Source organism: Lissotriton vulgaris, chromosome 1_1, assembly GCF_964263255.1.
Source record: "Lissotriton vulgaris chromosome 1_1, aLisVul1.2, whole genome shotgun sequence".
Classification (NCBI taxonomy): domain Eukaryota; kingdom Metazoa; phylum Chordata; class Amphibia; order Caudata; family Salamandridae; genus Lissotriton; species Lissotriton vulgaris.
In genome coordinates this window covers 1,210,935,677-1,210,952,516 of record NC_141685.1, presented here as the reverse complement: position 1 = coordinate 1,210,952,516, position 16,840 = coordinate 1,210,935,677, and positions in this window count along the sequence as shown.

The window sequence follows — 16,840 nt, the reverse complement described above, 5'->3', positions numbered from 1 at the left end:
ACGTCGCATCAGATACCACCGCATCACCAGGAAGAGTGTTGCAGGGCCCGTCGCAGCTCAGAAGAATCTTTGAGCTGCCACACGGCCGTTGGGAGTGCACACATCTTGTCGCATCAAGGAGAAGAAACCATTTTGTTCATTGCACCGGATCTTCATAGTATCACGGCCTTGCTAGCCGCATCGCCACGGAAGCACAGTAAGAAACCAATGCATCACCTCCCCACGCCAAGAATAACAGACGCATTCCATACGCATCAGTAGCGACCCGACGCATCACCGTTCTTGTGTGGAAGGAGCCAACCCATCACCTTCCCTGCATAGTGTTACGCATCCAAAGGTACATTGAACTCAAAGTGTCGCATTTTACATCTTAAGAGAACTAAGCTTATTCTGCCATTTATTAGTACAGTATTGTGGATTTTTGACATTTGTGGTCTTGTGTTAAGTCTATATAAAAATACTTATTTTTATACTACATCTTTTGTGGTGTCCATCAGTAGTGTTGTCACTAGGTTACTGTATGTGTTCACAAATGCTTTAAACACTGCCTCTGAGATAAGCATGCCTGCTCGTGCCAAGCTACCAAGGGGGTGAGCAGGTGTTTTTTTGGAGTGTACACCCTTACCCTGACAAGACGCAAGGGTCCCTATTTGGACAAAGGTAACTACCTCTGCCAACTAGAGACCCCTAAATCTAACACTTTACATCTAGCTACCTGGATTTGAAACACACTAATGTTGTTACCTTGAAATATCCCACGTGCCACATTTTCTTCTGCAGTTTTTAGTTTATTATATAATCTCTGAATTATAAACTTCGCTTGTTTCTGTTTGTACAATCCAAAACTTAGCACTTCCCCTCTAAAGCAGGCTTTAAAAGTATCCTAGACAATCCCTAACCTTGCAGTGTAACTGTAATTTTGAAAAAAGTCCCTAATCCAATCTCTCATATATGATCAATAAAAGCATTATATAACAACAGCTTCCTATCAAAAGTAAACCACCTTGAAATTATATTCATACCCAAGGCTGGAGTACTCAAAACAACTGGAGTATGATCAGAAGTGATTCTGGGGAAGATTTGTATCTGAGCATCTGTGAGTAATGAAGGTGAAATAAAAAAATAATCCAGCCGAACAAGTTTGTTGTGTGGGTGAGAGTAAAATGTATGTCCTTGAGTTCGGTGTATCAAGCGTACCCCACACGTCAATCAACCCATGATGTAACAACAGTTGGTATAAATCCTCAAACACCCTTATAACTCTGAACACCTAACAATAATTTCCACCAACCAAGCTTATAATAAAGTCTCCGAATAGCACCAATGGAGTGGGCCATAGTGCTAACTCAAGATTAAGTTGTTTGAAGACAAGTGTTTTGTCAAAGTTAGAGCCATACACAGTACAAAGCATGAACATAACGCCCCGCATGACACACTCCACAATTGCCCATCGCCCCTGTCTATCCTTTAGGGTACGCCCAGTAGTTTGGACATTAGGTTTCGTCAACATCGCTACCCCACAATTTAATATAGTTCGTTGTGAGGAAGCTAAAACAGAATATCCAATTTCCGACAGTACCCTATGCTTCGCCCAGGGAATATGAGTCTCCTGTAAGCAGACTATATCCTGATGAATGACCCTGAGTTCAGCAGAAATCCTTTGTCTTTTATTATAGTTATTGAGCCCACAGACATTTAACGAACACATTCTGAGGCTGACCATAGCCATAAAATAAACATGTAAACCATCTTTTGTTCATTTCCCTTAGTTGACTTCTGACATCCCTGAGTCTTCATAGATTTAACTATACTGTGGATACAGTCAGTCAATTGGCTTTATTTCTATAAAAGATATCTTTAAAAGCATTACATAAAACAACAGTTTAAAAACCACAACATGTAAAATACATCAACTGATCAGTTAAAACAGTATACATTTCAGTGAAATACATAAAAAAGGTCTAAATGAAATGACCACAATTAGACAATATCGTTAAGTCATTTGAATCTGATCGACCAAGCCCATCTCAAGAATTTAGACATGCCACACACATACAAGGGCCGGGTGTCAGACATCAAGATTCGCAAAGCGACTATGTAATGTCTGGTACCTAGCTCCCTGCATAGTGGTTTTAACCACCTAGATCTCGGGGATTTATAAGCCGGGCATTCGAATAGGAAGTGAGTTTTCGATCTCCAGCCCTCGCGTACATATTGCCTGGGCACCAGTCGGGAAGATCCCTTGCATAGTAGTAGTGGTCTGCTTCTTGAGCCCCCTGGCCCTGTAGGTTTCGCACAGCCCTTAAAACATTTTCCCTTGAACTTCTTTGAAGGTTTAAGGTAACCAACCCTTTGATGGCTTATGGCTCTTTTCCTTTTAGTGGGTGCTGGTCTAACTCCTCTAGGGGTCACTGCCTCTAGTTGCACCGCGGGTCCCTCTGAGGTTGTAAAATTACTAATAGGAGCATGGCCCCCTAAGGACAGGGACAGAGCAGGCCCCAGTGCTGGCTGTGTAGTGGGATGATTACATAATTTTAGGGCGTTAAGCCTCTCCAGGCTAGCCCTTATGGCTCCTGTTCTTGGCAGATCTATGCCAGAAGTGGCTTCACCAGGGAGCTCGTCTATATGCACCGGGGATGCTGCCAATGCCAGGGGCCCAAAGGAAGAGCGCTTCCAATTAAGGGGCTCAAGTGAGAGGCGGCGCTCTGTAATGGCAATCTCTTTCTCGATAACAGAGAAGGCTCTAGTGATGAACTGATCCATCGTGCCACTTACAGATCCTATCCCCCCACCCCCTTGCCCTTACCAGAATGGGTTGTCATTGGCATGAAGCAAACACACTATACTTTAAGAAAAAAAATCGCAAGACAACTAAACTGTGAGATAATACGGGATGTAGTAGTAGTGAGGAGAAATTAGGGGGGTGGCCCAGCCCAGCCTTGGCCAGCCCCGGACTGCCACAGACAGTCCCGCCCTTGTCCCGGGCTTCTCCCGACGCACTCCTGCGTACTCCCACGCAGAGAATAAGGTCACACAATTTATACAGTCAGCAGAGGGGGCAGAGCTCCAGCCCCTCTGCAGGTGTGTTGGACGGCGAGGCTCCTGGCAGATGGAGTCCTGGTTGGGGAGATGCGCGTGGACTCGCGCCTGCACTCCACTCCCCTCTCCAATGGGCGGTAAGATTTTTTTAGCCCCAAACAACAAAAGGGCAGCAGCGGGACAGTCTCAAAACCAAAACACCTAACGCTGCGGCACCCGTGAAGCGGGTGCGGCGAGATGTGTTATAGCGTAGGCAGGGGGGCGGTGCTCCAACCCCCCTGCAGGTGTGTTGGACGGCGAGGCTCCTGGGAGATGGAGTCTTGGTGGGGGAGATGAGCGTGGACTCGCGCCTGCACTCCACTCCCCTCTCCAACGGGCTGTAAGATCTTTTTAGCCCCAAACAACAAAAGAGCAGCAGCGGGACAGTCCCAAAACCAAACCCCTACCGCTGCGGCACCCGCGAAGCTGGTGCGGCGAGGTGTGTTATAGCATAGGCAGTGGTGAAGTCCTTGATCGTGAAGATTCAGAACTGGTGGAAAGCCAACAAGCCCTAAGGGAAACACATTCTAGGTAGCACAGAAGAAGGTAGCAGGCAGCAGGCCAGCACAAGAAGGTCAGTAGCAGAGTGGCAATTTCTCCTGCAAGAAGCAAGCAGCAAGCAGCAGGCCTACATAGCAAAGCAGTTAACAGAGAGGCAATCCCTCCTGGCAGCACAGCATTCCTTCTGGCACTGTTCGCATTTAAAGGGTTCAGAAACCTAGTACTTATACCCCAAAGTGCCACTGATGTAGAGGAGACCTCAAAGCAGCCCTCTGAAGTGTGCAATAATCCCTGTCAACTCAGTCCTGCCTGACAGGCTACTGGTGAAGGGTAATCATGTGTGCGGACAGGACACTACATATTGAGGTGTCAGTGCCCACCTCTCCCAGTCTTCCTGACCAGGAAGGCCCATCAGATTGAAATGAATGCAGATACAGTTGAATTTCCTTTGTTGTGACTGTCTAGAGGGAATGCACAAAGTGTAGCTGTCACCCAAACCCAGTATATTGGAGACAAGAATGTCCACTTTCTAAAACTGGCATTTCTAAATCAGTGTGTCTAAATCCAACTTCACCAGTAAGGAGGATTTATCAATACCATGCCAAACAAATCAAACACGAAAAAGCTGCTCCTCCCTTGTTAGGAATTACAGCATAAAAGTATGTTAAGGAATTCCCAATGCTGGCCTATGAGAGGCATATGCCTCACAATAGTGAAAAATAAAATAGGCTGTTTGTGACTAACAAGACATGCATAACATAAAGGTACATGCCCTATCCTTTACTTATATAGCACCCTGCCCTCAGGGTTACTTAGAGCCTACATTAGGGGTGACTGACATGTAATAAAAGGGGAGATTAAGGCTTGGCAGGTACTTTCAAATGCCAAGTCAAGGAGGCAGTAATCTTCGCACATAGGAACTGTTGTAGCAAGCCTGAGACATGATTGAAAGGCTACTTTTGTGGGTGGCAATATCAGTGCTGCAGCCCACTACCAAGATTTGAAGTACAGATCCTGGGTATGTGGAATGCCACTTTACAAGTGACTTACCAGTACGAAAAATATGCCAAAGAGGTATAAACCAATTACGTCATGTTTAGAGGAGTGAGCACATGCACGTTAGCACTGGCCAACAGAGGTAATGTGCTCAGAGTCCTTAAGCCAAGAAAAATTAGGCCAGAAAAACTAGGAGGAGGAAGTCAACAATTTTGGGGTGACCCTTCATAGAGGGCCATTTTCCAACAGACATGCTACCTCACATTACTCTGCTGTAGTTAATCCACTCTCTGGATGACCGTGTCTGGCCAATTCCGTTTGCTTTTGTCGATATGATATCACTGCTCTATTTTATATATATATATACTGGAAATATGAAATTTAAAGTATCTATTTGTTATGTTAATTAGTCTTGTTGGACAGAGGTGCAAAGCAACTCCATGTCTGATTCATTCCTTACAATGTACTCACTTCTCTATTTTTGTATACACATTGTAAATACACAAATATTTATATAATATATGGGATTCTGCAACCCGTTATAAATGCCTTGCTCTAATGTATTTATCGGCGAATTGTGAGAAACCCAATTACCAATTAGAACGAAAAGATTTCAGAATACAACTGCGGTCGGGTAAATAAGTCACAATGCCTGCTGCCAGCAGCAGAGGTGAAAGGCAGGTCAGGTCATGGAGCAGCAGTTTAAACAGGGGCGGACTGAGACCCGAAACCGGCCCTGGCAAAAAACTCGGCCTAACTTTTGTTACAGGGATGTGATATTGCAGCTACGGCTCAAAACGGCCCCCCAGTAACAAAAAAGGCCCCCACCCTGGCAGCCTACTGGTGAAACGCCCTGTGCCCGTTATGGCCAGTCTGGCCCTGTGTTTAAAGCAACAAAAATTAAACACTGCTTTTCTTTCTTCTGCTCTATTTTTCTAGCTTACATTGACTTGCAGAAAGAACATGGGGGCATATTACCAAGCAATAGCGATAATTATCGCTATTGCTTGGTTAGAGACAAAAATTTACAGCAGAGCTGCGGCGATTTTTATCGCAGATAAACCTTGGTATTACCAAGGTTTATCGCAAATGCGATAAAAATCGGCCGCAATGCATGAATATCGCTGAAAAGTCAGCGATATTCAGGCATTACCGAGCTAATGCTCTTAGCCATGTTATCCACCTCCAATTGGATAACATGGCTAAGAACTGCTCAGGGCAGGTGTTAGCTTTTGGAGATATTCGTGCTTAGCGCGAATATCTCCAAAAGTTGGTAATAGGAGATAGCGATGTTAGCGACTGTTTCCAGTCGCTAACATCTTGGCACGCCCACTTTGCATGTCATTAGTGATAAATATCACTGACATGCAAAGTGGGGCCCAAGATGGTCGCTATCTCCTACTAGCTGTCGCTAACTGGTTTTAGCGACAGCTAGGTAATAGGGAGATAATTTTATCTCCGCTTTCTTGGCTTTTAAAGCCAAAAAAGCGGAGATAAACCCCCTTGATAATATGCCCCATGATTATTTATTGTATTCATTAGATAATTATAGAAAAGTTTAAATATTTGTGCGTATTTCTACACATTCTGAGCAATTTTAGCTTCTTTTTTTTCTAAAATGACTTGTATTGAACTGTTTCTAACACCTTTTTGCAACAAATATCTAACAAGTTTGTGATGTGTTTAAATTTGCACTACAGGATCTATTTTATTCTTCAGGTTTGCACACATGCTCTTTCTTTCATATGAAAGAGCAATGCACCAAGGTAGATAGTGGCTGGTGCGAAAAGTGATGGTATACCATGCCATGTATGATAATGATATTGCAAGTCACCTCAGAGTTCCATAACTTTATAAAGGAACTATGCCTTCGGTCTCGTTCCTCTATATGGTTATGTAACTCTGTGACTTGCAATATCCTTGTAATATACTGCTGGGGGTATTTTATCCCTTATATCCTTTGCCTTAACATTACTTTGCAACAATTCAACATGAAATTATGGAAGGACTGAAGCTGGGATGTTAATTTTCACGAGGTCGGATGTTCACCCATAGACCTTCTTTCTTTCATTCAGAGAGGCCAACTTCACACCTCAAGATGGCATCGTTAGGTGCACTGGTAACTCCAGTGGCAGAGTACCTGGGGCATTACAAGTAAAAAGAGGAGGACCCAATAGAAATAAGGAATTACTGAAGGAAAATCGGTTATTCTGTACCCAGTTCCCAGTAATTCATGAACAGATCCACAGTGTCCTCTACATCACATAATTATGACTAAACTGACTAATTTTAGCTTTGTAGGAGGTGCTTCCTATGAATGCTTTCTTAGCATTTTAGAACCTTATTCTGAATTGGATTGGTGTATAGTTGCCCATGCTCGTGAAGCAGACAATTTAAACTGTTCCTAAGGAAGCAAAGTGGAAATAACATCTCTATCTCACATTATTTTGCAATTAGTATTCATGAATTTGCAATGCATCTGTATTTCGAGGGTTTTGCGTATAGCTTTAAGGTTATGTGAATGTCATGTCTTTATTAAGTGCGTTGCTCTCGGTTTATCACCAATTCCCTCCTGCATCAAATTAAATAGTGCATATGGTTACAGCATTGATTTCTTAATTTCATGAAAATTACCCCACCAACAGCTGGTCTCCTGAACAAACGGTTACGTCAATGACTGATTATACGTTAGCAATTAAGCAATTCTTCAAACTGCAGTAATTTACATTCAAATTCTCTCTGAAAATATTGTAAGAAAATGGAATTAGTGCTGTGAGCTTTACCTCTGCGTAACGTGGTGATGCTCGCATAAGTTAAAGACATCACCTCAGAAAGAATATTGAAACCTTACTTCTTAAGTGTTTTTTTATTATTATTTCTGCTGAGTTACCCAGCATTGCGCGCTGCATTGTGCACGACTGTTTCCTCGCCTGCATGAAATGACTGCTAATCAATTCTGCCTCCAGGCAGCAGACAGAGAAACATTAAAGTTACATTTATTCTGCCTTCCCTTATTTCATTGCCGCTAAGTTTGACTTTCACCAGATAAAAGTATTCAGAAAAGTTTCATTTTAAACACGTAATATTTTCAGTTCTTGAGCAGCTTAATGAAGTTGCTAGGAGCAGAAATTCGCGTTCAGTTTTTAAACTTATTTCAGAAAAGTTGTTTTGGCAGAGTCTTAATACGCTAAAAAAGATCTGTTTCTTTAACGACAGTGCTTCACCAAATAAAATGTGATTATGCACATTCTCATCGTGTCTATTGCACGACAGCAGCAAGACAGACGAACAGATGGCTTGGCATGGTAATTAGTACAGGGGTTGTTACATAGGTCATTATGAGGCAAAAGTGTAAAATGAGAAAATCATTTAAAAGAATAGTAATAGTAATTTCTAGGGCGATACAAACATTTGTGTACAGCGCCTGGTACTCTCCACTACACCAGTTACTGCTCTGGTCTCACTATAAACCAAAAAAGAAAAATAGTGTTGGGACACTAGGAAAAAAACTACTTATGCACCAAGATATTTTAAACTTTTTTTTCTTAATTATGTAAATTTATTTTCAAATATAGTGTGTCACAAAAAAAAACAGTCCCTTTCAGGTAGATATTTACCAATATATCATTAAGAAGATACACTTGTTCCCTTTCCAAACAGTTAATAATTCTTATCAACCGAGATACTTTTGACAAATCAGACAACATGTCTTTTGCTGCTTGCATTGAAGCTTTCTCAAGGCAGACAAACAGAAAACAAAGAACGTAAAGAGAAATTAAAAAAATAATAAATATATCCACGAAACAGTTATCGCAAGAATTAAGGAGTCTAAAACATATAGAAGACTAACAATCTTAATAATTTGCACATCTGACATATTGAATAAAGACATTGTTTCAAAAAAGAGAGAACATATCACATTGATTATTAGCTCATTATTGAGACATCATAAAACATAAATTGTCCCAATGGACCAATGGAATAAAGGAATTGAGTTTGAGATATACCTCAAACCAGTCTTACAAGTAAACTTGACTTGTTGAAAGACCAATAACGCTAGTGGTTATGCTCAGTCATTGAGAGAGGCTTATACAGGGATATACCATTTAACGGCATTATTCAAGAAATTGAAAACAGTCCTAAGCCGAAAAAAGAGTGAGAAAGTTTTAAATTGAAATTAAGAGAATGAAGCAATATTTAATTATGTTGGATTTGGAACACTAAAACGTGGGAGCTCAGGAAGCCCATAGTTAACAATAAGGGGGACAATGAGGGCTTAATAAAGGTCCACCATACTTCCCCTGGGTAGAACTAGGAGACAAAAGAGGTACGGTGCTCCTGGGTGGCAAGTTGGCCACCTGGTGAGTACTCGGGGTGGTGGGGAGGTGGGAAATACCTCCTTTCAGAACTAGGACCCCCAAACACCCAGCAAGCTAGGTGTCTGTTGTAAGGGAAATAGCATTGTCCACCAAGATATAATAGTTGGATTAAATAAAGGTTTACTGAAGACATAGAGAGATGCTGGTGTCCACATCAAGGCCAACGGGTAACTGCCCCACAAGCCTTAACATAGAACCTCCACATACAAGAGATCCAAATAGAACTAAGCCTTAAAGAGTAATACACATCCTCTTCCCTTCCTCAACTTTAAAAAAAACAAGAAAACCAAAAACAAAGTAGTGAAGAAAATAAAAATGTTACAACCATAAAAGCATGCATCAAAATTATAAAAGACATCATGCATCATCACAATAATAATCTTGTAAATAATTAGGCATTCGTCTGTTTCTCTGGGCTCGCTTAGGACTGTTTTCAGAAGACATTATGTCCCTTCTGTTACTCTTTTCGGATTGGCTCAACACAACATTGCCCTTGTTCCCCACAATTCCATCCTGCCCATCACAAACACTTTTCTTATACAGTGCTACCCTTCCTAAATTCCAATGTTCACCATTACACAAAGTGACAAGATTGTTATGCACCGACTTCACTCTGAAAGGACCTCTACATTTTGTTAAACCACCACAAATACGACCTGGCTTAACCTTCACCTAATCATTAACATTAATCCGACTCTTCTCATTCAAACGCTCACTACTACTGTCCACACCAACCACATCAGCCATACCAATACATTCTTTCATCCAGGCAGGAATTAGCTTTGTGCTTGCCAAACGTCCTCTCATGACTACAAACAGTATTTTCCCAGAAGACCCATTTACAGTAGTCCGATAAGCCCATATTAAATCATTCACCAATTCTCTTATTTCACATCTAGAAGACACAGCCAATTGAATTACACCTTTCACCATTCTGTTCGCCCTTTCCACTATACCATTTCCCTGTGGGTTGTACAAGATGTCCTAGAATGAACAATCCCACAAGAATTCAGATACTTTACCATCTCATCCGATGTAAGCTGCGCTCCGTTGTCTGTTATCAACTTAACTGGATAACCCTCTTCTCTAAAAATCTCCTCCAAAATATTAATAGTAGTTTTTGTAGTTATCTCACTACAAAACTTCACAATTAGCCATTTTGAAGTGACATCAACCATCACTAACGCAAACTTTAAGTCCAAAGACAAAAGTGCTGAAAGGTCCAATATAGTCCATACACACGGTATATCAAGGTAAATCAGGATCCACAATTTCTCCTAGAGAAGATTGACTGCCCACCTTCAATCTCTTTTCACATTCTAAAAATTCTGAACACCTTTCAACCCACTCAGAAACTTGCTGATCCATCGCAGGCCACCAGAAATGCTCCCTCAATCTTTTCTTAGTAAGGGATTGGCCCAAATGCCCCTCATGTGCAAGTTTAAACAACACAAACCTTAAATCTTGCGGAGGAATGAACTTGTCATCCTTCATCATGATACTTTCCTCTTTATCATAAATTGACAATTCCTCTAGAACCTTCAAATACGGTCTGACTGCAGGTGCAAGGGTGCTTTTACGTCTCGCCCCTTCACAATAAGCTCCTTTACTCCATGCATCACCTCGTCCTTAGCCATACACTCACTCCATTGAGACTTGCTGACAGCTCCATTGCACATTTCTACCAATTCATTTATCGCTGCAACCGATCCTTCTGCTACAAACTTTTCAACACCTTTCCTATCCACCTCATCCCAAGGCAAAGGAAGTCTGGAAAGACCATCTGCTTGACAATTCTTCCACCCGGGAATATATTCAACCTTATACAGAAACTCTTGCATTCTTGCCGCCAACCTCGCTAATCGTGCTTAACACTTTCCTGCTCCGCCTGGCGACAGTATCTTCACCAATGGCCTGTGATCAGTCTGTAGTCTAAAATTGAAACCCCACAAGTACATCCTAAAATACTCATATCCCCATGCAGCCGCCAACGCCTCCCTCTCAATGATGGAATAATTTCTCTCCGACATGGTCAATGATCTTGATGCAAATGCAACTGTTTTCACTCCCACTGGGTGTATTTGGGACAAAACTGCGCCCAACCCCACCGCACTTGCATCAACTGTCAAGACAGAGACCAACTTTGTATCAAATGGAGTAAGTATTCCAGCTTCACATACCTCCCTTTTAATGTCCTTAAACACCTTTTCTTGCTCTTCTCCCCAGACAAATTTACAACCTTTCCTGCGCAATTCTCGTATTTTCTCTGTCTTGTCCGCAAAATTTCGTGCAAACTTCGCGTAATATTCGATTAGACCTAAGAAAGATCTCAGTTGGTCCTTGTCTTCAGGCATAGGTGCCTTCCTTATCGATTCCACCAAATCACGCTTAGGTCTTACTCCATCTGCAGAAAGCGTATACCCCAAGTACTCCACCTCTTCGACTGCAAACTTGCATTTTTCCTTCTTCAATGTCAATCCTGCACACTCCATTCTATTCAACACCTCATTCAGTATAACATTGTGTTCTTCAATCGTACCACCAAACAGCAAAACATCATCTTGGAAATAGACAACATTCCTTATCCCTCCCAGAACTGAGCCGATCATACGCTGGAACACTCCAGCAGCGGACGCCAGCCCAAAAGGCATCCGAGTAAATTGAAAGACCCCCTCTGAGGTAATAAACGCTGTCAATGAATTTGATTCTTCGTGCAACTTAATTTGATGGTACGCACTGCGTAAATCTAATTTTGTGAAGAACCTACCCCCTTTTAACAACAAGATCAATTCATTAATGTTGGGTAGTGGAAAATTGTCTACAAATATATTCTGGTTCAGGGTGCGCAAGTCAACACAAAATCTGTATTTGCCGTTAGATTTGGTCGTGATGACTACTGGCGAAATCCAACTTGAAGTCTCCACTTGTTCAATTACCCCTTGCTCTAACATGTCATTTAACATTTTCTTCACTTCACTTCTGGCTATGATGGGAACCTTCCTGACTCTATGTTGCATGGGAACAGCATCGTTTTTAAGTACAATTTTGTGAACATAGCCCTTCAGTTCCCCAATCTCCTCTCTAAACAAACTAGCAACACCCTCTATGATGGTTTCAGTTGATACTTCCCTCACTACCATGACTTGTTCTTTAGCCCTCGGATCTATGGCAATCTGTAGGTCATACTGATGACCCCACCCTAAAATCGGTGGACCAGATTGTGCAACATACACCTTTCCCACCACAGTCCTGCCCTTAAAAGTGATCTCTGTTAACATGAACCCTACTATATCTATTCTTTCACCCTGATAACCACAAGGGTTTATATAATTTGGTCTTAATTCAACATCCGGCCAATTTTCTTTATATAAGCACTCTGGAACAATTGTCCGAAACGATCCCGGATCGACCATCAACTCCACAGTCTTCCCCTGAATATTAAACATCGCTTTTGGTCTCATCTTCCGACCTGGCTCCATATCTTGCTCCTCTTCACCCACACACAAGATCTTATTTGCACCTTCTACCTTTCCTTGGAAACGTCTTCCAACACACCCTTCTTGTACAACAGCCACTTTCACTCTATTCCCTCTACCTCAAATTTTCATAAAATGACCTCTCTGGCCGCACTTCCTACATTCTTTATCAATAGCAAAACATTTTTTATACTCTGAAGTGTGATATGTACTACCACACCTTGTACACCTTCTACCAGTATTCTTGTATGGCATAGTATTACTTGACAATCCATCTCCACTATACCCCTCTACACTACTCTCACTCTTTCCACTCGACTTCTTTACACCCACTGCTGCTACACCTTCATCTAGCTCCACATAAGACACATTTTCTTTAGTCACATCCTTTTTTTCCATTTCCCTCATGCATGCACTTGACTCCTCGACTACCTTTGCTATATCAATTGCGTCCTGTAGTGATGGATTCTTTGCTGCCCATAGTTTCTCCTGCATCTTTTTATTCTTACACTGGACAATTAATTGGTCCCTTATCATCTCATCCCCCATTTCACCAAAACTACACCTCAACGACAGTTCACATAGGCGTGTCACAAACTGATCGATCGTTTCATCTTGTCTCTGTGGCTTAGTATAAAACTTGTGCCTAACCATTACAATATTCACTTCTTTTGAGTATTGTTTCTTGAGCCTTGCCTTAGCTTCTTGATAGACATTTGTTATCACTCTCCCATCTGCATTCGTGCCTACCGGTAAATACTTAAAGGCATGTTGTCCTTCTTTCCCTAATGCGCTTAAAAGTAATGCTTTCTTCCTCACTGCGCTAAAATCCTTTCTATCCAATGCCTCTAAATAATTTTCAAAAATTTCCACCCACTCATCCCACTCTATTGGTGGTTCACCGCTCTGCTGCAAGAATAGTGGTGGCATTATTACATTTTGCCCTTCCATCACAAAATTCTCTCTAAACTACTGGTACTCCTTCCTGAAAACTCCACAATAAACCAACAACTCTTCCCTCTTAGGTTTATATGTTATTCAGCAAACACTCCTTTTTTAAAAATGTAATGTAAACAGTCTCGCTCCTGACTCTCCTCGTACTCTTTGCTGTATTGCCAAGTCTCTTTTTTTCCATTTCTCCAACTTTCTTATTGTGCTTCCACCGCACTCTCTAAGTGTGACAAAACCCCTTTGTCTTCTTATCTTTACCAGTCACAGTTTGTCACCTTAATCCTTCTTTTTCCTGCTCTGTTCTTTTTTCCGATCCTCCTTGGCTCTCCTTTGCGTTACTTAGCAACCTTGTAACTCTTTCTTTTCTTAAGATGGCTGCTACGTTTTTCACGTAGGTATTATGCGTAACACGTCATACGTCATGCGTCGTACACCACACGCTGCAAGCGTATCACCAGAGATTCAGCGTTCCTTTCCTCAAGTACAACGTTGCCAAGTGACCTTCTTCAACGTAGTTCCTCACGTCACTGTAGCGTGTCCATTCACCTAGGCTGTACTCCACGCGCCACTTCAAGACTGCTCGTGATATCAACGCTGTAAGTTTACAATTTTCAAAAGTCGCATTCAACGCTCAGACGTGCTATTTCTTTTAAAACCATCTATGATTTTCCGTAATGATACTTTAACATTACTTCTTCACAGTTTCATGCTAAACAATTGTTTACGTCTTCAACTCACGTTTTGAAACTCCAGTTCATTTAAGTTCTTTTCTCAATTTTCACTTGTCCTTTTACACAGCTTTATTCTTTTCCCAAAGACCTGTTTGTCTCTTCTCTCCTCTCCGTGGCTTTCGTTTCCACAATTGTAATTTTGCGATACGAATAATCTCCAATTACTCCTCTTTACAAGACAAGTAAATTCCACTGCACACGTTGTTCTCTCTACCAGCTGAGCTCCTGGCTCACTCTATGTCCACTTCTCCCATCAGCCAAACGTCGCCAACTGTTGTAAGGGAAGTATCATTGTCCACCAAGATATAATAGTTGGATTAAATAAAGGTTTATTGAAGACATAGAGAGATGCTGGTGTCCACATCAAGGTCAACGGGTAACTGCACCACAAGCCTTAACATAGAACCTCCGCATACAAGAGATTCAAATAGAACTAAGCCTTAAAGAGAAATACACCTAGGAATACAACATAGTCATGCTTCATCATACGGGTCTGCTCCTCGTCGGGCCGGCGCTGCAATGCTCGACGGACAACCATAAAGGGGCTCTTTATCTGAGATCTTTTGTTCCTTGCCGTATAGGTGCCGTGGGTGTGAGGGTCCTGGTAAGATTTTGATGTGGTGTGTGGGTTAAAACTGGTAAGGGAATCCTCTATAATTATTTTTATTCTGGAGAGGTCACAAGCTGATTAAAAAGTAAAAGGAGGGCATATATTTTGTTTTAATCTGACAAAAATTACACTCTACCCCTTAGTGCTCAACATGTTTCTCACCTATAAAATGTCTCCAATAGATCAGTTGGCTATTCCTCAGGACCTAGTGACTAAATGAAAACTACTTACAGGGTGTGGTGTGGTTCTACATACCACTTTTTCTCTCTGTAGTACGTTGTCCCGGAGAAAAGCAGCCAACCTAGAGTACAAACAAAAAGGATCAAAAAAAACAAATGGAAATATTGGTACATGGTCCTATTAATTCCAGTGGGTGTGTTTCACCGTACACAACCTCTTTGAATCTATACAAGTGATAAAAACAACGGGATTTCATGCATATCACATTCTAAGTGTGCCTTCATTTATATTTAGAATATAAAACCTCTGTGTAGCCAGTTAGAGTAATTGAACATCATGGCGAGTGTGTATCGGCTCACCTCCTAAAGATTCAAGTGCTGCTTCATCAGACTGCAGCAGAGTATATGGACACTCAACGTAGTGTTGCTGTTTATTAAAAGGAAAAAACAAACAACAAAATATGCTGGGTGTGGGCTTGTAGGCACAATGTTTAGTTGCTAAGGCCATGACTAGAGCATTAATAGTGAAAGTGGGCATGGTTCAGGTTAAAGTAAGCCCATAGTGGTGAAATTGGTATCATTGACAAGGTTATTCAACAGACTCATAAGTGGGCCAGACCGGCCTGCATAGCTGCTGGCGCCTTTACCATGCGCTCCAACATTATGCCAATCGTGCAGTATGTTAAGAGCGCCGACAGCGCCAAAGCTATGTCTTAGTGCAGACCTCTACAGAACATCAGAGTCGGCATACCCTTCTCAAAGACCAGCGGTAACTTGTCAGCAATTCCCAGCACCTCTTACCTCTCTTAAACCCTTCGCCATGGGGCTAATTCCCCCGCGGTGCTGGGGGGAGGGGGGCCGCGTGCAGTGCAGCGGTGCTCTTGATGAGCTTAGCTCATCACGCTGCACAATGGCGCTGTGCTTATGACGAGCTGAGCTCGTCACAACCACACCTGTTTCTTAGAATGCTCAGCACAGCAGGGGAAATATCCCTGTGTGGGAGGGCTGCGGCGGTCATGAAGGGCTCAGGTCGTCATGAGTACAGCGCCACCATGACTCATGACGAGCTGAGCTCGTCATGAGCACGCAAGATGTTAAAAGCTTGTGACCAGGCATGGTCTCAAAGTGTAATCCATACTCACCTTCTCCCGCTCAGAGCAGTCCAGCTCACCTACCCGCTCCGCTGCATCAGGAAGGAAAAGACACGTTGTCGGTTCCTGTCTTAAATACCCTCTCTTGGTGCCATTAAGCATAGTAAATCAGCCACACCTGGTGTGTGGTGTGATGGTTTCGGCATGACATCATCTACAGTGTAACCATGGAGGCCATCTTTGAATGTGGTGACAGTCTATAGTTCTGGCTATTACCTTAACCCCTTCGCTGCTCATGACGAGCTCAGCTCGTCATGAGGCACAGTGGAGCTGTGCTTATGACGAGCTGAGCTCGTCATGAACAATGGAGTTCACCAATGGTCAGCACAGGAGGGGAAAACCACTTGCAGCCAAGGTGTTAATGTGGACGCGCATCAAGGGCTTCAAATTTGGCATTGAGTGGCGTGGTTTTATCAACAATGTGAACAAGAATTTATACAGTGCAAAAGTGCTGGCGTCACTGCACTAAATTCATGCATAAGTTGCTGGCGACTGCCAATTTTGTGATTCGTATGTCAGCCATCTTAGAGTGTAGTATTGTACTCTATTGTTAGTTATTACATATATCATCCTAACATAGCATAATCTCCATATCTGACTAGCCTGATGTCGATATCATGTGGCACATATGTAGTAAGAGATGAGAGACTAGCGTGGAGTCCTAAGCTGATATACTCAGTCGTTAAAGTTGCGGACAATGGTTGTATATATCAGATTAATTAATGGTGCTCCAGGGTATGGCTTCATTCAGACCGTTATTTGCTAAGTCAAGAGCATATTTTGTTGTT